Source organism: Ischnura elegans, chromosome 5, assembly GCF_921293095.1.
Source record: "Ischnura elegans chromosome 5, ioIscEleg1.1, whole genome shotgun sequence".
NCBI classification, from domain to species: domain Eukaryota; kingdom Metazoa; phylum Arthropoda; class Insecta; order Odonata; family Coenagrionidae; genus Ischnura; species Ischnura elegans.
Window position 1 is genome coordinate 131,892,332 of NC_060250.1, and position 25,356 is coordinate 131,917,687.

The following is a 25,356-nucleotide window of genomic DNA, read 5'->3' on the forward strand; positions in this document are numbered from 1 at the left end:
CAGCGGTCATTTCCGAAATCTGATTTAAAAGTCATAGAAGCGGCAAAAATACGTCAATCAAGGCTCCTTAGGAAGAACCGGAGGTTCTTCTGTATAGTCTACTTGTTAAAAAGAACACCTCTGATACTGCAGCGAAAATGTCGATTCTTCGAGTTACTGAATCTCCTTGTACAGGTAGAAGTTGCTATAATTACGTATTCGCAGAGAAAAAACGATGGTGAAGCATCAATAAATGAAGACTAATAACTGATGAGGGTGTCAGCGTCATTTTACTTCCCTCATAGTTGTTTTATTCCTCTGTTTGTCATCCAGAGTTTGGCAAGAGAGTCCCTATACAATCTCGCGTGGAATCTAGGAACTAGCAGATTGTAAACCTGCACATTTGAACTATTTTGGCAGTGCATTGGTCTTGGCTTGTGCATCTAATTTAAGATACTGACAAAAAAATAGTACTGACACTCTTATGAATTACAGGTCTTTAATAAAGAAATAAAAACGAGCGATCGTAAAGTATCAGTTAATGAGTGAATCAATTTTCATAGAAATGCATCTTTGGAGACCCAGAATATGGTTATAAGCTCAAAAAGCAGAATTTATTTCAACGGGGGACGTGAGGAGTAGAATCGGTAGTTGCGCTTCAAGATATAATGTTGAGGGCAAGATGTCCAACCCCTTACAGATCACACGAATAAAGGCCTTTGATTCACACTGAGAGAGGACTCCCTATGCAGGAACAAGTGACTTTGATGCAGTGCTTTGAAATTCGTCGTCGCAGATCAGTGGCAAAATAAGGGTTTTTCACCCCGACAGTGGCTTAGTAAGCACGACCCTCGCCACATGTGCCACAGTAGGGACTTGTGACGTCAACATCTTGTTCGGTTAAAACCCATCCCGAAGTTCACTCTGAGAAAATGGCTTGGTGGTGGAATCGGTTAACACGCCTGACAAGCAATCGGGAGATCCGGCTTCGATTCCCGGCTAAGTCAAATATTTTTTCATGGCGAACTTCATCCTTAGGTGTATTTGAAATACCAGTTTTCATTCAAAGCATACAGGTCAGAATAAAAACGGAAAATAATTAATGCAAATTTTAAACAATCGGGAATTAAAACGTTCGCGACAGTGCTAACTTATTCCACACGATCTACACTTGAGATGGACGATTGGCGGGAAAACAAACGAATCTCGCACCCAAGCAGTAACTAAGTGAAATGTGAGTGAGGATGCATGTGATTCACGTCATTCGGTTCGCACCGAAGAGTCGTTCGTGAGGAGCGACTCACTCAGCGAAGAGCTCCATCAGCAACATTGGGTCGCGTCGCCGTGTGTGAAAGTTCAGGGGGGGGGATTGGGGGGGAAACGTAACACAGCCCTCCTCGCGGCGAGGACTCCAATCTCGACCCCCACACCCTGCAACCCTTTCCCTTGCAAACTCAAGAGGAGAGGAGAAAAGGGGTCCCTTTCCCCCCCCCCCTCCGAAACCCTCGCTTTCGCCGCCTCCCGCAATGCCAGGGTTCTTCAAACAAAGTCCGTGCCTCATTTGAATTGCTAATGAGAAACCCAATTATTGGATTAATGTAAATTACGGGAGAAGGCGCAGGGAGGAGGGTCCTGGGGATCCGAAGAGCGTGTCGGAGGGGGGTTGGAAAGGGGGGGTTGGGAGGGTCTGAGGGGAAAGGGGGTGAAAGACGGAGGAGGAAGACCCCGAGTGGGAAGTCGGTGTATGCAGGATAATTAAAATCCGTTGATTAATATGTAAATTTAATAAGATTACACGCTGCAAAGCAAACCTAATCTGAAACTTTTAAGTTAATCCAACAGTTCCACTAATGGGAAGAGTTTACTTAGCCGAAAAGCCCGTTAACTATGTAAAACAACGACTCCGCACTGATATAGGATAACAGTGGCACATTAGGATTTTGCAAGATTAAAACCTCCGCCGGGATTTCTTCATCCTTCTCGAACAATGGGGGGGGGGGGGGGGGGGGGGAAGGGAGCCCAGGTGGAAACACGCGCCCAATACCAGAGATAACAAATGAAGGGAGAATTAAAACGCTCAAAGTGAAAGGAGGGAATTTCTCGGGTTATCAACCGAGCCTGCTGTTCCATTGTGGCCAATGCACTCAATTCTATTTTTCCCTGCAGTGGAAATAAAATGTTTAAACATGATAGTACCGATGGTTTCTTCCCGAAAGAAAATGTCGGTTGGTTATGTCATTATGACGCGCAAACAACTTGCAGCCATGGTCCCAATGATTTGAATGAAGTTTTAAACCGCTGGGTTTGGATTTATCGCAACTGTAAATCAACCAAAACTTCTCAAAAAGTCTGATGTATTTTTAAAATGAGCAACTATGAGCAGCTACATGGGTTGGAAAATTGATCTGTATTCTTTTTCCTTTCAAACGCAGGAAAAAACTTGCCGTGGACAGGCGGAGATGTTTATGTATTTCGACCCCAATATAGAATCTAAGGTTTGTACGACCAAGTTTCCACGACCAACATCGATTATAACAGGTTTAGAGAGGAACTGCTAAAATATTTTATTTCAAGTCATATACCTCCTTTACATAAAAAAAAAGTTAACTCGGAAGTTTAACGCAGCACCGTAATGAGCGGTGTCCCTTTAGGAACTATTAGGAAACGGAATTTTACACGATTTTAAGGCATTACAATTCAGGAATCATTGATTTAATATGGTAGGTAACCTGGTATCGTTGTAATGCAGGCATTTTTATCCAGGTTGAATAGTGATTGGAAAACATTTCGTAAATATCAACAGCATATAAGCAATAGAGCGCAGCAAGATAGTCATTTGAGACCACTGCCACGCGTCGCGCCGATCTCCACTGTTCGTCGATTGTTATCTTGAAGGAAATCTCCCGTCATGCGTCACTCTCGGAATGCGGTCCCCGTCACGTGCTCAAATTGATTGTCTGCCAGCTGCAAGATTATTAATCACTGAAAAAATGTCTACCTTATTTTGCCATTACCTCGTAAGTGACTTTCATCAAAAAGAAAAACGCGAATGCCGTCACACTTTTCACGAGTTGGTGACGTCATTTAGAGATTTGGTTCATTCAATGAATCTGAAAGAACCTTTCGCCGAATGAATCGCTAACAAGAGGGATTTCAAAGAACATACAGGGAGCCGAACGAGGTACAAGGACAGCGGGTGGCTTCGAAGCGGAGATGCGCACCACATGAATACGTGATGTCATCAACTTCCCAGCGAAAGGGTTAAGGCTGTCGATTGCACCGAGAAGCAGGCGCCAGAAGGAAACAGCGGAAAATTGCGAGTCTCTCCCTATTTTTTAAAACTTCATCACAATTAAAAATGAAGGAAAATGGGCGAGGGACCTAATTCGATGTAAACGTTTACTCGGCTGTTCACAGTTTGTCGCATAGTAAAATTGAACTTCGCCATGAAAAAGAGAAAAGGGAAGAAATTTTTTTTATAGAAAGCGAAGAACGAGGTCCATTAAATTGAAATGAGATCGTTCTCTGTGGAGTACACAAGTCAATTCGCTGAGTATTCAAGCACGTGCGCGAGAATTTTCAACATACTTTTTTTTAATTTCTACACCAGCAATGGTGTGTGAACCGTCCATTGGCCACTTTCCGGCGGAATGCGCCCGTCTAGTGTGTAGTCTGTAGTAGGACTAATTGCTGAAATCAATCGAGTACAGCGCAAGGCGGCCAGATTTGTGATGAGTTGTTACGACAAAAAGTGCAGCGTTTCCGGTATGTTACACGAGTTAGGATGGGAATCTTTACAGGAGCGTAGATCGAAGTATAGGCTTAACTTACTTAGGAAATTCGAAGAAGACAGTTTCTCATACGAAGTGAATCACATCCTTCGTTTACCATCGTACTATAGTAGACGTGATCATGAGAATAAAATAAAAGAAATAGACTGCAAAACAGAGAGATTTAAAATGTCATTCTTCCCTCGTACTAATAAGGATAGCAACGTTGTCTCAATTGATAGGATAAATGGCGTCGCTCGCTAGGATCACTCCTTGCATGTCTTTTTCATAGTTCTAACCTTGAATGTATTTTCTCTAGGAATTAATAACATTAGCAAGTTTTTTTTTATGAATAAGCATGTATATTTTGCTAGTGTGCGTAATATTTCTATGACCGTGCGGTGTGCATGTGGCGGTCCTCTTGCATGCTGCATGTTGGTGATTTGTCACCCCCTGCCTAACACCCTAGAGGTGGTTCTAAGGATATTATGTAGATGTAGATGTAGTCCTCCTACATGCAAGAATGGATAACACTCACCGACTAAGAAGTAGTCTTTTCTCGACTTCTCCTTCACTTGCACTGTTAAGGTAGCACTAGTCCCCTCATACTTCTGACTTCTACTTCGTGCCCTAGCACGCATAAATGGGCTGAATTTAAACTCATCGAGGCAACATCTAAGAAGACATAGTAGCAATAAAACATAAGTTATAGGCTCCGTCTCGACCGCAAGAGGAGGGAGGGAGATCAAAGGAGAATAAAGGTAAACGATTTTAATTTTTCCTGGTGAATACTACTCACGAATATTTCTCGGGTTCTCAGCCAGATTAATGCTTTTACATAAGCCGACGTTTCGGTAGGCGACTTGCCTCCCTTCCTCAAGACCGTGTTACTTTATGGAAGTCCAATTTCACACTGAACCGGATCGACCCTTTACCGAGCACAACAATGCGGCTCAGGTGTCGTCTGATTGGCTGTAGGTCTTTCGAAATTCTTCGCGTTCTTCCCTTATGTTTTTTATACAGCTGATTACAGGTCTCCATGTATTGCTAAGATGAAAGTCGGTGTCCCGATTGAAATTTTTGGGATTGAGGCGGATCTCTATTGCTTCATTAATTATGCGATCCCAGTAACGATGTGCGTGGCAAAGGATTGTTGTATCTTCCCATTTAATAGCATGGTCTTCATTAATGCTGTGTTCCGCCACGACCGACTTTTCTGGTTGCGCTAATCTGAAAAATCTTCGGTGTTCTTATAGCCTCGTCTCAATCGTTCGGCCTGTCTCCCCCACATATATTCAAAAGGTATTCCATAAACCCCCGGTGTCTTCAGGCCGATCGGATCTTTCACCCTCACCAAGCGGTGCCTTAATTTAGGTGGTGGCAGATGAATGGTTTTGATGTTATACCGTCGTAGAATGCGATGGATCTTACCAGATATGGTTGACACGTATGTGATTAAGGATTTGAACAGCGGTTTTTCAGCGGTCGTCTCCCGAAACGTCGGCTTGCTTAAAAGCATTAGCCTGGCTGAGAACCCGAGAAATATTCGTTGTCGAGAATAAAGGTGTTAAGAGAGACGGGGAGAAGACCATCATGGGCATCAGGCAGAGAAATGCCAAGGCAAAGGAGGCCGTAGGAGCAAGTGCAGTGAGGGTGCATTGGACGCAATGGAGAATTAGGGTGAAATTTGAGTCAAAAGAGGGAGAGGAAGGAAGAGAAAAGGCTCCATTGATGGGGGGTGGGCTACATTTTGAATTGAGAGGGTTGGGTGGATGGATTGGATGTCGAGATTTGCTAATGCTATTCCATGCTAATTTACCTCAAACGCTATCATAATTTATGTGTGTGAGAGTAAAGGTGAAAATACAAATGATGCCTCGGTATTGCATCAACGGCATCACGTATTGCTCAAACGAAACAGTTGACCTGAAGATGATGCTGAGCGCCGAAACACGTTGAAACTCCTATCGCTATTAACCCTTTCTAACCCTGAGCTGCGAATGGGATAAAATAAATCTCAAGATTTTTCATTTTGAAAATTTTGCACTCGATCATAATTATTGTGGTAGCTAAATATTTCGCAATTTACAATTTACACCACAAAATAATGAGTATTCTATATATTTCCTGAATAGAGCAGAACATTTATACATTTTTGATGTTGCTTAGAAGCACCATTGGGTTAGAATGGGTTAAAAGGAAAGTAGAGAATAATAGATGACCATTTTCTGCAATCAATGATTTTTTTAGCGACGCCTAACTTTCGGCTGAGGTATTTAAACGTATGAATCAGTTAAAAGTTTCATATTCAATATCTAGGCATGAACGATCGAAGACTTACTGTTAAGGATGCGCGCGTCAGCCATGATCCAAGGCGGCTGAAATGAGACGCTCGCTGTCTCAGTTTCCCGCTAATACGATCGTCCGCCCAACCTCCTCACTCCGTAACCCCCCTCCCCCCCATTCAACGGATATTCGCGGATAAAAGGTGTTTGCTTAGGACCCTCGGACGCCCACTTCAACAAATGAACCGCTCCATGCGATGCAATGATTGAATCCCCCCCCCCTCTCCGCCCAAAATGCTAATCGTAAAATTTAATTCATTGCGTCAACAAAGCAACACTTTGCCGTGGGAATCAGATCCGATTGGATAATCCCACGGCTGCTTTGGAAGAGATTCCCTCTCCTCCTCACCTTCCTTCGACCATCCTCCACTCTTACTTTGATCGTGCACGCCAATACTTTCTTAAATGCAGCCGTCCGACCGATCATGAGTAATCTACATCTACATAATAACCTGCGAGCCACCTCTAGGGTGTTTGGCAGGGGGTGATCAATCACCAGCATGCAATTGGATTCCCTCATGCACACCACACAGTACAAAATACGTGACGTATACTAACAAGTTATACTACAATATGCTGTTAGAAATAATGATAAAATTAAGAAAAATGCATTAAGTTTTACATAGGTTAGTAGGCTACACTACAAGTCATCAAATCTATTTATGAGTTTTATCGCCGCCGTTATAATATCTTATTGATCGTGGAAAAAGAGACATTCTGAATCTGTCTGTTCTTCAGTATATTCTCTTATTTTATTTACATGATCTGATCTTTCGTAGTATGTTGGCGTCCGTAAGATATAGCTAACTTAGATAGAAAAGACACGGCTCTTGAATTTATTTAAAGGTTTAGTCTATTTTTCAATCTACGGTTTGACAGAGATTCTCATCCGAGTTTATCTAAGAGGTCAGTTACACTAATAAGACTATCGTAACGACCTTTCACGTGCCTGGAAGCTCTTCTTTGCACGAGTTCTAACTCTGTTATCAAGCCTTTTTCATGAGGGTCCCAAACACTGGCAGCGTATTCTAAATGTGGTCTAACGAGGGAAAAGTAGCTAATTTGCAAATCAATGCCTCATATGAAAAAAAGGTGCGCCAATGAGGCAAAACATCGGTCTATCGACGTATGAGACCACGGGTGACGCGACGTGGTCCTTACATCTACATAATACCCTGCGAGCCACATCTAGGGTGTTTGGCAGGGGATGAAAAATCACCAACATGCAGCATGCAAGAGGACCACCACATGCACACAGCACGGTCATAGAAATATTACGCACACTAGCAAAATATACATGCTAAGCCATTAAAAAAAAACTAAGTGGTGTGCGACTCTTTCCGGCGCGGAGACGTGGACACTCTGGAGGAAGGAGGAGAATAAAGATCGAGACGTGGGTGTAGAGGTGAACGGAGAGGAACGACGAAGTGCTGGAGTGAGATACGGAGGAGACAGAATTCTTGGATGGACCAAGCGGGGAGGTACGCGAGTTGGGGCTAATTCCTCCAGGCACCAAACCACCGCTGTTTAACCTAACCGCTGGCTAACGCAGCATCTCTTCCAGTCTTTATCATTTCAAGATTTTTCCCTTATTGGATATTTTCCGGTAACTTTACATTCGCTTTTTTCCCCGTAGCTGAGACATGATTATTCAATGTTCCGAGTTCTCTGGCATACCTTCAAATGGAAAAATATGAGATTTTCAAATGCCCCCGTCATTTCAACAGAGAGGGCCCCACAACCGGTGGCGGCTTGCCCATAAGGATTTTTCGGACGACGCCCCTCCCAAAGTTTTGAAAAAGGAAAAAAATTAAATACCCATTCAATTATAATTATACATCTAATTAACAAATTTAGTGTTTTTTCAATCGCATACATCGAAAATGTAGGAAAAACACGCAAAAATAGCGCGAGAAGTTCGCATTTGTATCCGTGGGTGGCTCGCCATAACTTCCCAATCCAACACCATTCAGTTATATAAAGAATGGTAGTGGTGGGGGCTGCTGGTGCTATGGCGCATCTAAGCTCGTTGCTTATGGAAGTCTTGCATGTTGCCTCGGTGAGTTTAAATACCACCCCTTCGGCCTATTTATGCGTGAAAGTACACGAAGTAGGGAATGGTTTCAGAAGGGTAAGGGAATCAGTGCTATCTTAACAGGGTAAGTGAAGGAGAAGGCTAAAACAGACAACTACTTATAAGATAACGGATAAGCACTCTTGAAGCTAGAAGGACTAAACACTAAGCGTCTGCATATCATGGCCAACCAGCACTCAGCATAGCGTAATGCAGGGGTCTCCAATTTACTAGGCCAAGAGGGCCACATTCCAAGTTCCGAATCGCCCTGCGGGCCTGATAGCAAATTTGCCGATTACTGAGGTATAAGATATTCGATATTTGAAACGAGTGCGCGGGCCGAATCCGGCCCGCGAAGGGCTTTCATCCGGCCGTATTTTGGAGAACCTTGGCGTTTATGCATTGCTAATATTCTCCTCCCTGGGCTATATATTATTGGCTAAAATACGGCACCAAGTATTTTGGCCTTAAAACGCCTGCAGGAATGAAATACGAACTGATTTTTTTTACAGAACTCCGAAATGATGACAACCAAAAAATATTCCCTAGATTAAATTATACATTTTTGCCGCCGATTTTGTAATCGCAATGACTTTGATTCCTCTGTTGGAGTGAGGCGAGGGACTTAAGGGTGGACCAAAGCACTGCAAGTCCCTTCCTGAGAGGGGGAAGCTATCAACTCCATCCCCCACCCGCTAGGAGTACTCCACTGTCGGTCAGTCGTGAGGCTTTGCGGTTCAAGAAATCCTGAGCCGGTCCTCAGTTATGAAGAAAACCGGTTTCAAACTCAGTAGACTAAACCGGTTTATTTTCTACTCAACCGCTTTCTTCTGCTAAACCTTTCTTTTCAATGAGTGATACAGAATCCTTGATCAAGAATATTCCCACAGCTGATCCGAAGCGGTGCACCCCATTGACTTTTCCATCCGACTTTTCCAGCTATTCGCGGTGAAATCTTGACCTCCTGAACCTTTGCCCATAAAAGTTGATGACGCCATCAACAGCTCCCGAGCGGGAAAGCGCTTACTTCCCAGCTACTCTTCGGCCTCCAGCGTTGGCGCGGTCTGTGCTTCGCTGTCGTTTACACTGTCGTGTTGAACTTGTCGAAGTGAGCGATTCCTTATCTCAAAGAAATTTTCCCCTAAACGAGGTAGTGGACTTGAACTCTTAAGACGCCACCTACTAATGAAAATTCGGAGTCAACTTTTGTGTTTTCGACTTTAAACATGTGATAACATGGCTGATTTGAGTGAGATATTTTTAATCGTATATTTTACTTCTCGCAAACGAATTCTTTTGATGAATCACAATTTTTATTCTGTTGGAAAAAGCAAAAATTGAAATAGCTAGATGTTATCATTTGTCCTTCATTTATTGCTGATAAACAACGAGGAACGGCGAAGTCGTACCGAGGAATGAGTGGGCGCTTCCCTACCCCCTGGCCGACGAAGCCGGCCCCTAGCTTATTCGGGTGAGATTATTCGAACTAAAATTCTTTGAATAACCACAAATGTAGACGGCGAAGCCGGACCCGAGGTTTTTAAGGGGCAGAGCCCCTTAACGAGCGCGCGGAGCGCAGCGAGTATATTTGTACAAGAGGGTTTATGCATGTAAACTGTATCAACATGCTTTTTCTGTTTTATAAACCCTTGGCATCGAGTTTGTTTATTTAATCAAGAATAAACCATACTTGCAAGCACATTTCAACCACTTAAGCCCTCAAGTCCAAATTTAATAGAATATGCCTACTCGTTTAGCAGTTCTCTGAACTGATTGATAATAATCCCCTCTGAGATTATGAAAACGTGAAAAATAGCAATAAAGTAACCAATCCTATGATTAAAACTATCATCAGCTCTAACCTATTAATGAATGCATTATTTAATGCCATATTTTGTCTGATATCCCTGCTGCCCTATACATGTTTCCCCTAACAAGCCGAATTCACAATTACTTCAATACTGAACCCACTCTTGTTCGTAAAGTTTTTTTTTTACTATGCCTCAATTTCTCAGCTCGCGATGCTTCACGACACCGCATAAATTGTTTTCCTTTCGATGCACACGGAAATATTACAAATATCCCTTCGCTCCTACTTTTCTGCTGCAAGTGAGTGGGTATATGATTCGAAATCCAATATGGTGGTTTCCTATTATTTTTTTACTGCCTAAATTGAAAGATAATTACTCCTGGAGTACGTTTTTCACGCTTTTAGATTTTTAAATGACGATATCTATTTTTCGCGATTAAATGAAAAGTGAGAATTTTCAAGCGTTCGAAAACAAGAGGGCTAAGTATCAATGCTGGGAAAAACCCGTGTCACGTCGTTCTGGTTCCCGCTACCGCAAGTGAGGTGACCTTGGGGCGAGGCTTTGAGGGCCTATACGACGCAGGGTGCCAGCAGATAGCAGAGTACCTACCCTGCTTTCAGGTAGCGCCTGGATTAAATAAGGATTATTAATACCTTATCAAACGAAGGAAACTTTCCAACCTTAGGCAGTTTTAATAGGTGATTATTAAGGCACGTTTCCCTGAGCTCTGTGCCTCATGCATGCATTGGTAATCTCAGACGATGTAAAACTCCTATCTACTCGTATAGAAACTAGGTCCCTGTGACGTCACGTGGAGTGGCATCGCATGGGTGCCAATCTGGCCGTTTTCAAATGCGGTTAAAATTGGCCATTGCCATTCGTCTAAACTGGGATTTCTAAAACCATATAATTTGTATATTATGAATACACTAATGGTGGGTAATGAATCGCAATCAATGCCTTTCGTTTTCTTTGGTGAAGGAAACTACCCCATTCAGTCGAAACCGTTTCGTGCCGACACCCCCCTGCCCATCACTCCCGCAATATAGACCCGAGGACATTGCGAATAGACGCGTTGGGAGGATGAGGGGATCTCCATCTCTCCATTCGCATATCGACCCGCAATTTTCTTCTTGAGCGCATTAATTTCACGTGCACCACAGCCTCGAATCTCGCATAATTCATTCGCCATATGATTGCGCGGGGGCGTGCACTCCGATAAGAAAGGGGAGGGGGAGCACCTAAGCAACCACACACAAACAATTGGTCGATCCTCATCTGTCGAGCCACATGTCGAGTGGGGTGGGTGAAAACCCTCCCCCCCCCCAACTCTACAAGAGGTTCACTTATATCACATGTAGGTAGTCGCGGGGTAAACACACAAACTTAAATCTTGAGGCATAATTCTCCGGATGTCAACTCCATTTCAATGAAAGCGATGAAAGATATCCGCCAGTCTTTCCCGGCTTGGAAACCATCTTCTCGGGTATCACTCCTGCTTAGGTGGTTCCTAATTCTCGACATTACGCCAGAAATCTTTGGCTTACTTTCCGAGAATTTTCTTCCCGTAAGACTTTTCTTTTCGAAGACTCTTCGAAAGAATCCCGGTATATACCTGGCAAGCATGAACCATCTGACGCGGTGTAATCACGGAGATGAATACATAGAATTCAATGAAATTACTTCTAGATGAATGCATATTGAATTTTTGGAATTCATCTGCCCGTAGGCGTATTATTTGAGAGCGAGGCGTTTAGTCAAAGATTCTCTTCAGATTCACGTGAAGGCTCTTTTTATCAAGTGACTTCCTCTTCAATCCGAAATGAGCGTCTGTGACTTTGAGTGAAGTCTCCGCTCGGGAAATATAGGCATTGCGATAAGTTGAAAAGAGTTAAAATACCTGTTAGTGCGGGATTGAAGAATTTGAGGGAGGTGAGAATTAGAACGGCTGGACATGTCAGTAACTCCTTTGGGGGGATGAGTAGTTCGCACAGCTGTTGAGGAGTCTGGTCAAGGAATGTGGAGAAAATAAATGATCCCAGGAAGTTTCGTTTCATAATTCCTTCGGTTATGCAAAGGTAACCAATTCAAATCAATAATAATCTTTGAATAAGTTTCTTCTCCAAGCCAAAAATGAATCATTAATCAATAATGGGGCAGATAACGCAAATAGCAAACAAATTTCTTGTGGTAATAGGTAGATTTTTCTTTTGCTGTGTCAATGAATTAAGAACCTTATTTTCTTTCTTGCTTACATCGAGCACATATTGGTCGAATAATAGATTGTTGCTGAGCGTGAGTCCAAGATATCGTGCGGCCTTGGTAACGAGCACAGCAGTGAAAGCGACACACAAATTTGGAAGGCTTTTAGTAAGCCATTGTTTTTAGAAGTCACTCATTACCAAAAATCATTGATTGCGTTTTAATTGTGTTTAACTGGTGGCAGTTTAATTCAGCCCAATCGCAGATTTAGCGAATCTCAGAGTAAACTATGGAAGTACTATGCATGGAAGCTCTTCTACGGTAGAATGAGCAAAGATTTGTAAGTCGTCTGCGAAAGCATGTATTTACAGTCATTGATGCTATTAGATCGAGAGTATTCAGAGTAAAAAAGAGAGGTCCGAGGACGGAGCCTTGAGGGACACCTCATGACACCATTCATCAAAAAGTCTTCTTTTGGAATGAGCTATTCACTATGGCCCTACTAAGCGGGAGAATATATGAGCAGGTTCCTTGTTTTCAATTTGTTGTTGTGCAGTATATATGGCATTTTTGCACTTATCTCATGCCTCTACTTATACATCTTCATATACTTAAATATGCTCATACTCTTATGCACACTCTTATGCAGATGCTCAACACTATTATAAAAAACAACTTCAATAAGACAATTCGAAAAACTCTATAAAATTATCAAAAGGCATATTGGTGGCATACATAAAATTATGGCAAACTTTTCGTTTTTCGTAATCATTCTTTTTCATTAGCTTCTCAAATAGGTGTCCTTTGGATATACGTGATCCACTCCACTGTCAATGACTGTTGGCGTGTGATTTTACTGACGCCATTTATGTAATTGAAAATAACTTAGAAATGGTATAAATAGGGCAGTAATGTCACATGAAATTCGTGCGTAGGTTTCCGCGGCGTTGTTCACGATTATTCAGTTCAAATTAGCAGTCATAGTAATGTCACATGTTATGCATAAATATTTTCACGCAATAACCAATCCTTGTAAATGGTAATATATCAGTATATGTTGCTTGGGAATACCATAAACTAAAACGTTAGACAATATTTCTTTCCACGAAAAAAAAATTAATAGAAAAAAGGAAAATTGGGAAAAAAAGCTATATTAAATAAAAAACATTTTTTATCCTCAGTTTTATAACTTAAGCGGAAAAAACCCTTACTATCCAAAAATACTTTGGACTCGACTTAATAGTGGTAGAGGGTAGATATTGGAGTGGAGTGAGGTCCGGCAACAGCAATCGAATGGAGTTTGAGTCGGGATCAAGACTTTCCCGAATCTTCGCTCGCCTACCCGCCTTACCTCGAGGGTGGGGGGGAGGGGGAAGGAAGAGGGAGGGGAAAAGGGTGGGGAGGAATGGGGGTGTGGGGGTGGAGGTAAGCCGTAGCAAAAGCGAGGCATTCCCCTCGCCATTAATCCGAGAGCGCTTAATTAGTTTTGCTTAATACTGCAAATGATCACATCGGGATATCGCCATTTCCCATAACAACGTCCTCCCCCCACCCTGCCAAGGAAACACCACTCCCCTCATAACCACACCAACTCCATATCTGTCTGTCCCTCCCCTCCCAAGGTAACGCGGTGAAATCGCAACAATAAAATCGCCGTCCCAACTACCTCATTACCATGTTCTTCAAAATATTGGGAAACGACGGTTGTTAGAAATTCAATTGACAGCTTTGGTTGCGTTCCATTCTAAATTAATAATAATTTTAGTAAAATTTATTCAACAACTCAGAAATCAACTTAATGGCTATAAGATGGAACTTCCATGGGTCGTCTCATCATCATCATCACTGGTCAACAATCCTAGGATTGGTTTGACGCAGCTTTCCACTCAGTTCTCCTATCAGCTGATCTTTTCACACCTACGTATTTCTTCTCTTTCACATCCTTCTTTATTGTTCCATATATTTTGTTCTAGGTCTTCCTTTTCCGTTCTTGCCTTCCACTTGTCCCTCGACGGTTGTATTCATCAGGCCATCATGTCTCAAGATGTGGCCTATAAGGTTGTTCTGTCTTCTTGTTAAGATTTTCATGAGGCTTCCGTTCTCTCCCACTCTTCTTAGGACTTTCTCATTACTAACTCGGTCGATCCATTTGATTTTCATCATTCTTCTGTAGCACCACATTTCGAAGGCCTCTATCCTTGCTTTCTCCGCTGCGGTCATTTTCAATGCCTCACTTCCGTATAGGAGCATACTCCAAATGTAGGTTCTTATAAATTGTTTCTTTACTTCCATATTTAAGTTTCCCCCTGTAAGCAGGTCTCTCTTTTGGTGGAATACTCTATGGGTCGTCTATTGCAATAAAAACTTTTTGAACAGGTAAAACGGATATAAAAGCTCGCCAAAGTACCTGAAGTTACTCCATTCATCGTCAAAAGAAATAAAAAATCGACTGCATAAATCGAGCAAAATTTCTCTGAGCCGACCACTGGGCGATGACACCCGATCTTTGCCGAGGCCAGGCGTGACGTCATGTGTGCCTAAACAGCCGTAGGGAATGATCGTAGGCTTTCCCGGCGTATTGAATTGTGGAAGGCTACACGGGATTTCCACCGGGTCAGGTTCTCCAACTTCATCTCGGCCGACGTTTCGATGGACAAGTTGTCCATCGTCTTCAGGGCATGAAGACAATGGACAACTTGCCCATCGAAACGTCGGCCGAGATGAAGTTGGAGAACCTGACCCGGTGGAAATCCCGTGTAGCCTTCCACAGCCGTAGGGAGTTGGGAAATACGCTGAGGGCATGCTATAAACATTGTTTTGAGGGAGTATACAGCCGCTCATCGGACTTGTTTTTGTTCAGTTATTCTTGGGCAAGTTTTCCTTTTGCTATTTTGCCACGATTATTACTTAGGATATTAATAATACGACAACGGGATGATGCGTTTTACCTCATATATTTCAGTTATCAGAAAAATGGATGGTAACGTTGCTTTTCGTTCGAATTATATACCTGAAATTGATGCCTAAACTCTCATGGAATTTGTTACGACAAATTATTGCTATACGCCGGCGGAAAATCGCGACGTAAAGAAACCTGTAATATCGGAGGATAACGATCACTTTAATTATGAATGAATGCCTCAATTTTCCCTGTTTATTGGGATGTTCCATACTTCGGTGTATTTTCTAACCATGTACCACTCCGTTTATTCCAGTATCATCTAGTTTTATGCTTACGTGAAAACACTTATTACTTAACACGCTTGTAGATAATATTTGAGGTTTATTCGGAAAGTATCTACGTCAAAGGTTTACTGGTGTAAATAGCCGGTGTTAGCCTCAGGAATTATACACCAACACGTCTTTAGTTGCATCTGCAATAATGTGATTCAGTTTCAACAGGGTCATTAGCCCCTACGTTTGCAATAAGGGAGTTCAACAGAGTTGTGTTGGCATAAACGACTCTTTTTGGTGAGATTATTGAAGCGAAATATGAACAGTATACCGTCAAAAGATAACTTACTCAATTAAAAATCATCGGTGGACTCACTTATGGGTTGAATCACCCGTATTAGTGCGCTGTTAGCCCAACGGTGGACTTCTGCGCGCAATGCCTTCTTAAGCTTATGAGTCCAGCTGTTGAATTTGGCAATGACGCAGAAGCGGAGAAGGTAGTCCTATCCGTCCTACGGTGGTCCGACTCTCTTCCAGCTCAAAATGCTGAGAATCCATTACGAATGCTTAGCTGGAGAGCCTTAATCACAGATAAAAACACTTAACTCCAGTGAAATAACAAGTAATCTGTTGCGCAGCATTCTTTTTGTGTGAGAAGCGGGGTTTGGAAAGTTAATGCCAATTCATAGAGCACAAGAAAAGCACTATCTGTAATTATGAAAAGAAACTAATAGGCCGTTATCTATGAGAAGCAATGGACAATTAAAGAATCACAAGACATTCAGTTGTTGTTAAAGAAAATTTTATTTCATCATAATGAGACATACTTTCACCATTTTCTTGGCTCCACGAATACGAATTCATAGCAAATTAGTCTGGACACAATTCCTGTGCGAGATCGCGAATCGGTTCCGCTGCCAACACACACAAGCTACAACGTATTTCAATAATTCTGGAAAAATCCACGAACGATATATAAGGTCACACCATTAAAAATAATGGGAAATATGCAAATACAATCATAAAAAACTGGAAGTCATTCTTTCATTCATCTCGTACAAATAACAATCACAGATTGGAATGACGAAAACTATTATGTATTCACTCAATAACCCACGTAAGCGGCACAGGTGACTTTTCTCACTGCTACTCGTTGATATGGTTGATATATTAGAAAAACAAACTTCACAAATAGCTTTGATCTTCGTAGTTTGATCGTAAAATTTCATAACTACGGTGAACAACGCAGGTGAACACGCCAATGACGATTTTTGCATTACTTTCAGGCATTTATCGATAGCGTAATAGCACTGTTTACAATTCAGTCACAATGGAAAACTGATAATTACAACTCTTGGCCGATATTTTTCAACCTTGCCAAACTTTGCTCATTAAAATCACTGGTACTGTGATTATCATTAGCATATTTATTGGAGTTTTCACGCAGAAAATAACACCATTATGGCACAAAAGATGTTTGTAGAATTCTCCAAGCGCGCAAAAGATGTATTTACCTTTTAATGCAAGCACTATGTACGACGATTTTTCCTGTACATACGAATACACGGATGAAGTTATTGTATATAAATGCAAAGCGGACATTATAAAACATCACAATTGTTCTAGTTACATAAATGAATGAGGTGCCGTCGAAACACCAACTTATACTGAATATCCACCGTCAACGAATGTGGCTCAGACTGCTACAACGATGTTATTTAGGTATTATAAAAGGCACAACTGTTCGAGAACGATTTCTAACACCTGGATCTTACTTCGGAACAACCGATGACTGAGTCAGTCAATCAAAAGAACGGTTTTTCCCTTCATAAGGGCGAGCAGCTATAAACATGTCACCGGAAGTGGTCACTGAACCGCTCAGGCCGCATAATTACCCATTTGACATTGAAAGAATACTTTTTATTTAAATTTTTTTATTTATTCGTGCCTTTGGATAGTATTTTTATTAATATTTTCAATTTTTGTTTCATATATTCTATATTTTATCAATTTTGTTATTTTACCTCTTTTTTATTTTTTATGAATCTTATAATATTTTTCCTCGCAACTTTCGTTCACTTTTATAGGTACAAATCGTAGAAGTTGGTTGCTGAGACAAGCTTTACTCCACAATGGGGAACATCCATAGTTTATTGATAGCACTAGATTAAGAAAGTCTCTTCCTTAAATGTACTCACCGAAAATACCACGAATGAATAATGTTTTATAACTGGGACATGAGTCTTTAAAAATTACTCTCCATCGACTGCCAGAAAACACGACGTCATCGGACCGTGACGTCACGGCACGGTATCCACTGATGGCAGAGCGACGGAGTGGATAAAAAATTGGTCGATGTGTGGGCAGAATGCAATTTTTGCGAAAATAATCGCTGTTTCAGTCCACACGAAAATTAATCAACCGTCCACTCAATTTCTTCTTATCAATAGTTCGACATCGCATACCTCACCACAGATTCTCTTCACGTGCCGAAATACTTCATTCACTAGGATTATTACAACCCACCCTCCACCGATTGACATCAGACATGAAATTTCTTTACCGCGTCATGAATGGGTCCTTCAGATCCAGTGATCTCCGAACATTCTTTTCACTACGCATTCCAGCTCGCAAAACCCGCAATACTGAAGCTGTACACCAGCCCAATTTCCGTCACGCAATATCTCATAGATCCCTCTTTCACCGCTTACCTTCTATTTTCAATTCAATCTCCAATACTTCTTCCTCTCTTGACATCTTTGCCTCCTGCACTAATTTTCATCCAAGTCCAAGTATATTTCTCGCTGTTGTTTTCCGCAGTTCCCAGCTTTGCAGCTGTCTCCTGGACCAATTTTAATGATCAATTGAAAAGACTATATTTTTGACACCGACCTTTTCTACGCATTGTATACGTTGAAAATGGATGTTATTTATGATGTTATTTTTATACAAGTATATTAATTATATTTACATAATTTATTTTGTTTATAAACCCAATGTAAGGGCCTTAGGTTTTTCTGTTTTTGGTGGGATACAAATAAATAAAATAAATAATGTAGATTGTGAATACAATGGGTTGCCAAGGCGTTGTTGAAACAAAGAAAGGGAGTTTTGGAGAGAGACATGAAAATAAGTAGATTGCATTGACGAACGGATATTAATTGATTTCAAAGAAGGAATCTTGTGATCTACGTGAAGCACTTGTATCATTTTTATAATGCAATGGCTGTATTAGTGTTCATCAAATCGGCATTGATCTTCAAGAGAAAATCGTGTAAAAACCATATAAATCGTGTATAGTGCCCCGTCGCTCAAGCTTTTTTTCTTATTTATTTATTTATCACATCCCCCGTAAACAGCACATGACGGCCTTTTACAACGAGGGTTTCCAATATTAACAAAGTACAACACAAACATCCATGCCCTGGATAGGGATCACCTACCCAGGCGGGATTCGAACCCACGACCTACGGATTGGCAGGCGAGGACTTTACCTCACCGCCACCGAGGCCGGCCTTGTGTTTCAAAGGACAAAAATAAGAGAAGAAAGTGGTTGATGACCTACTGAATGGCTTTAAATACTTTATCTACATTGCAAAAGGGATATTTCCGTTAGGATCGTTTAAATGTAAGTACACTCATGCATCAGGGTTATCGTAGGGTTTTATCGAATTGCCAGTTTTTCTCGCACAGCCACCAAATTTAGGTCCCATCACTTACATCACTTTCTAAACAACATTAGAAGTGTGCCTGTTAGTCTACATATTGCAGGATTAAATACAAAGGACTTTCGCTGCAGATGGCTATTCACGAGGATAAATATTGCTTACGATTAAAGCACGGATGGAAAATAAGGAATATACGAGGAATATGACTCTAGGAAAGGTTAACTAAATATTTGCCATTGTGATGCCCATAACGTTCGCTGCTTTTCAGCATAAAAGCCATTAGTAACTTATTTCTGTGTCTATCATGTATTTTTCTTATTAATTTTCAACGATCATTTGGCTCTCAACCCTGGCAACTATAAAAGTTCCGCATAATAGGTTATTAAGTAAACACCTAAGATTTTCAGCAAAGTAGCAATGGATTTATTTAATCTCACTGGGAAATGAATACATGTAAAAAACGTTTGTAACATATTTTATATTGATATCACATAATTACTTACATGCTTTCCTTCCACTCAACGCATCGCAACGGTAGTGACGGAGCAATCACTTTTTTTTCAGTAAAATCAGCCGCCATAAGGGAGTCGACAAATGATAAACAGTCGTATTGTGCCTTCTTAAACCCCTCTTAAGTCAATTTGTCTTTAGAAAAACTACTGCAATGTACGATTGCGACTATTTACTTCAATCTCACTCAGTCATGGCTCTAGTCCCTTAACGAAAAACGAATAGTGTTCCGTGTGGTAACTACAGGAGTTTCAGGTCACGTGACTTCAAGCGATATTTCAGAACTTTTCATTAGCATTTAATTCGGTTTGTGGAGTACCGGGAGATTTTTGGTTTATATATTAACACTCGTGAGGAAATTGTCTATCAAATGAGACTAAGTAGCATGATGAACAAATTTCATGTATCTTCCCCGCTGAATATAAATAGTAACAACTTGTAAAATAAAGATACGGGATATTACTCGGCGATCTACCGAGATAAATTTCATTTTTATGGCTTTGGATTTAAAAGAGTTTATTGGTTATTGGGAAGTCAATTTAGGTATTTTAGTTAACCTGTGCGTTGCGTGGAATTTCAGCATTAAATCGTACATGGTTGGCAATCTGGGCGCGGAAGTTTATTGATGACAGCTGAAGTATATACAAACTGTCCCAATAATTTTGCACCATCAATTTTGATCTCTAATTAATGCCCTCCCAGGTGTGCGATTTTGATGAAATGCAGCACACATCAGAAAAAGTAGCAAGTTTTATGTTAAGAAAACCGAATTTTATATCTTGACTCTTTGAGCTGGTAATAAGGGCTCAAACTCAAATATTTAGCCCAATGAGCTTTCGATGACATAGAAAGTCTGAATTTGTTTAAGAAAATGATATTTCAATGGTTTTTGGGCAGGCAAGAAAGAAAACGATGGAACTACTAGCGAAAAATCAACCTGTGATCATTCTAAGGTCACAGCAGGGGTCACGTTTTAGGTCAAAGCGGTTACAAAAGAGGAGCATGGCACAAAGGTGTCACAGCGTAGGTTTTCAAAAGTGTCCAAGTAAATGGTACACTCCACATAACATTTTTGTGAACGTGTTGACTTCTTGCTAGCAGGGTACTCTGCTACCTGCTAGCAGCCTGCATCGTATCAGCGCTCAAAGCCTCGCCCCAAGGTCACCTCACGCGGCAACAGCCGGGACCAGAATGACGTCACACGGGCTTTTCCCAGCATTCGCACTTACCCGTCGCGTTTTCGCGCGCTTGAAAATTTTCACTTTTCATTTTATCGCGAAAAATATATATCGTCATTTAAAAATGTAAAAGTGTGAAATACGTACTCCAGGAGTAATAATATTTCAATTTAGGCAATGAAAAAATATTAGGAAACCACCCTATTGTGCGAAAAATCCATAGGGAAAAAAATCACTCGCCTTGACCAGGATTCGAACCCGGATCCCCGATTTCCGGTCGAGTGCATTGGCCAGTTTAGCTACCGTAGCTATCAGATTATATCGACACCGGGTTTCCCTCCATACTTAGTTCCCAATCCTTCCCTCGTGGCGCAGCTGTCGGTCGCCTCCTCCAAACCGTTCTTTTCGCACGAAACAGCGGGGAGACGACGAGTGATTGGCGCCAACGGTGGAGATGCACCACCGGAAATGAAACCATCGAACAGAAGCAACCCCAACTACGGCCAGGGCGGCTAAATCCACCCTCATTGTGTCGGGCGCCGTCACAGGCCCCTCTCTCAAGAGAGCCCCCGAATAATTTCCACCCGCCTACCATCCATTTGCACCCCCACTGCTGCGGCGACTGGGAGCAGGCAATCCATCTGCTGAGGGGGGCAGTTCCATTCGGGGGGCCATTCATTAGCGAGACATGTCGATTGGGCAGCCGTGGAAATTGCTCCTTCCCCGCGGCTCCTCCTCAGGGGAAAACCAATCGGCGCACACGAATTATTATTCCATTATTCGGGAAAAAAGCTGCCCTCGTCTAAAGTGGCACTCGCGCCCCTTTTCGTTTCCTCCGAGATGCCAAGGGCCGAAACATCCGATTTTCGATCGTCATCTGTCTGAAACTAGTAAGCACACATTTGCGTATGTGATCTAACGATTTGATCGATGGATTTTTCTTCCTCATAGGATAATCCTCCAAAATCGTTAGAACATTAATGGCTTTGCCTGGTTTAGCTATTTAGCTGGGCCCTCTTCGCTTCTATAGCGTTGGGGTGTTTTTCCCTGTCCCATTCCTAACGAACCTATCCTACACCAGAGGCGTCGACGGGCTCCTATTGCGGCGGCGACGCCTCTTTCCTTTCTCCTTCCTTTCCAGCCCCTCCCCGGGTGATCCGGCGTATAAGTCTCTGACTTGGTTCCCGGCTCGGATGTGTTGTATCCCTGAAGGGCCCCCCTTGAGCCCACAAGCCATTTGCGTATGTGCTAATGGGGATTCAACGTAAATTTTATTAATACGACGACCTACTCGGCCGATAAAATTTGGTTGGTAATGTAAATTTCTGAGTAATAATTACCATATTAATCAAATATTTTAATACTTCTGGCTCATGAAGTGTGAAATTAGAACGTCGTTCAAAACACGTAGATCGGAATGTTAGAATAGTTTTAGAAATGATGGCCATTATAACTAGGATGAAATAATACCAGTGCTATCTCAATTGCATTTATATATTGGAAATGAAAGTGAAGAGGGTCATAAAATAAGCCGTGTAAATATATACAGTTGTTTGTGTTTCCCGAACACTGCCATAAGAATGACGTACGAAGCAACGGGATGTTTCGTTGTTTTTTCGTTATAACTGCCCCGAAATTCCGCTTCAACGAACGTTAATGCTCTCGTAAGTGCACAAATGTTTTGAAGGAATTTAAATTTTCGCTTTAAATAAAGAGAGCAATAAGACATAAAAGTTTAAAATTACACAACTCTGCCGTAATAAGCGCAATTGGAAGCTCTTAGCCCTTGCTTCGCGAGCACCATCTATAATTAAGTGGGGAAGGTATGTGCATCTCGGAGGCATATCAAAGCTATGTGAAGGAGAATTACACTCCAACGCCACCCTCGCACTACCGTACGGTAATATAATGTAATTGTGGCCTTGATGCCAATACGTCTTTGTTTTTCAATGGAGAACAATCCTACGTACGTGTTATTTTACTATTTCGCCATTCGAGTAAAATGCCAACTAAGAGCTCACAAATGTATAAAACTGGTTTAAATCAGCATAATATCCTACCAGCCGCCCCTTGGGTGTGTGGCAGAAGGTGACCGATCGCCTGCATCAGGATCGCAACATGAACACCACACGGTCATAAAATCATGCACATCATTAAAAAGTCAATACGTGCGAATTTCATTGAAAGTCAGAACTACCCAACGCAAATGTTAGTATGCTTAAGGTGAGTTAGCTTAAAGGCCCAGCTTCATTTTATAATTTCCAAACTCGAGGCCAGAACCATCTTATCTAGTGATGGCCTGAGTGCTTCTCTAATGTGGATCACCGTTCACCATTCACTTAATTCAACCGATCGCGAAAGGTAGATCACTTCCTATGTTAATCACGACCTGTGCTGGGCAATACATACAAGAAAATAAATTCAAGTATAAGGAGAGAAAGGGGTGGGAACGGAGAAAGGACAACAAAGGGTGGTGCGTGACAACACTCCCCAATATCTCTCCATGTGGTTATCAATATTTTCGGTTTTTCTGGAGGTCCAACATTTGCTTGGGCCGTTTGGTGTCTTCTATGCGATTAACAGAGTAGTTGGAAGCGCCTTCCCACCTCGCCGACCATATCTTCGTTCAATTCCATTACCTTCATTATTGAATCATTTCTATCTCTATCGAGTCAATTCTTTTTGCAACTCCTACTTATTAAATAACTCTCAGTCGTCAATAGGGTAGTTCCCTTCATCAAAGAAAACGAAAGGCATTGATTGCGATTAGTGTATTCATAATATACAAATTATTTGGTTTTAGAAATCCCAGTTTAGACGAATGGCAATGGTCAATTTTAACCTCATTTGAAAAAGACCAGATTGGCGCTCATGCGATGCCCCTCCACGTGACGTCACGGGGACCTAGTTTCTATACGAGTAGATAGGAGTTTTACATCGTCTGAGATTACCAATGCATGCATGAGGCACAGAGCTCAGGGAAACATGTCTTAATAATCACCTATTAAAACTGCCAATGTTCGGAAAATTTCCTTCGTTTGATAGGGTATTAATAATCCTTATTTAAGCCAAGCGCTACCTGCTAGCAGGGTACTATTCTACCTGCTAGCAGCCTGCGTCGTATCAGCGCTCGAAGCTTCGCCCCAAGGTCACCTCACTTTGCGACAGCGGGAACCAGAATGACGTCACACGGCCTTTTCCCTGCATTTACACTTAGCCGTCGCGTTTTCGCGCGCTTGAAAATTTTCACTTTTCATTTAATCGCGAAAAATAGATATCGTCATTTAAAAATCTAAGAGCGTGAAATGCGTACTCCAGGAGTAATAATCTATCGATTTAGGCAATAAAAAAATAATAGGAAACCGCCTTATTCCGTAATTAGTCACTAAGTACCATATTTGAAAAAACCACGACCGTTGAAGGCGTCGCGTCGTTTCATTGGATGGAGGATATCATTTGACCGCATTCGGTTGTGAATGATACAAACATTTCCTCGATCACGAGCGACCGACGCTGACTTCGAATGCGAGTGATCGATCACCGACATCGGTCGCGAACGGCCAAAAAGATGGTGTCGTTCGTCGGAGTGATCCGTTCATCAATCGATGACTCAAAAGATGCCGCTCACGACCGACCCGACACCAATTCCATCCACCACTCCTCTTGCTTGGAAGCAAACCGCCCGGCACAGCTGAGGCAAACGGAGGCGAACCCCCCCCCCCCTCTTCTCCCCCTCCGTCCCCCCTCCCCTATCGCACTCCACCCCTCCGCCAAGGCTTCCACATTATGTCCGCTCGGACACCAATAATGATGATTTATTTTATGGCATAAAATTATAGGCCATAGCATGAGTAATGTATACAGAGTAACGACGGGGGTTGGGGTGGGTTTGAGGTGGTGTGGGGTGGAGGGGTGGTGTAGGGGAGGGTGGGAGGGGTGGTTGTAGCGGCGGGAAGCGAGTCATTTAGAGGCGATTGGGATTGTGGGGGAGATTGGGGGGGGGGGGGGGTTGGTTCGTCAGGCGTACATTCGTCGCACAGCACATAACGCGATGCACAAGTAGTGCCTTCGCATCAACGTGGCCACGCACTTGTAATTGTTGTTACGTTTAATCTTTTATGACCGTTTTATGACCTTTTAGATACATTCAAGACCAATGTCTTTTCTAACGAAGTTATCCATATCTTACGGACGCCAACATACTACGGAAGACCATATCATATAAATAAAATAAGAGAGAATAGATTGTAGAACAGACAGGTTCAGAATGTCTTTTTTTCCTCGATCAACAAGAGATTATAACGGCAGCGATAGAACTCATAAATAGATTGCATGACTTGTAGTGTAGCCTACTAACCTATGTAAAACTTGATGCATGTTTCTTAATTCTATTATTATTTCTAACAGCAGATGGTAGTATAACTTGTTAGTATGCGTCACGTATTTTGTACTGTGTGGTGTGCATGAGGGAATCCAATTGCATGCTGGTGATTGATCACCCCCTGCCAAACACCCTAGAGTTGGCTCGCAGGGTATTATGTAGATGTAGATGTACGGATCCTGCTGCATGCTGCTGATTGGTCCTTCTCGCGTAGTGATCCGGAAATGAAAGATTTCCGTCTCCAAAATATGCATAAATATGTTG

The 25,356-nt window shown here is 42.0% G+C and overlaps 1 long non-coding RNA gene and 1 other non-coding gene across 2 annotated transcripts in view; one reads left to right on the top strand and one right to left on the bottom strand.

Moving 5' to 3' along the window:
• LOC124159571 overlaps window positions 1–25,356 on the bottom strand; it is a 152,579-nt gene that overhangs the window by 48,321 nt on the left and 78,902 nt on the right. The window lies entirely within an intron of this gene.
• On the top strand, window positions 914–986 carry Trnaa-agc. Its single transcript has one exon. It is a non-coding gene; the product is annotated as a tRNA-Ala (tRNA).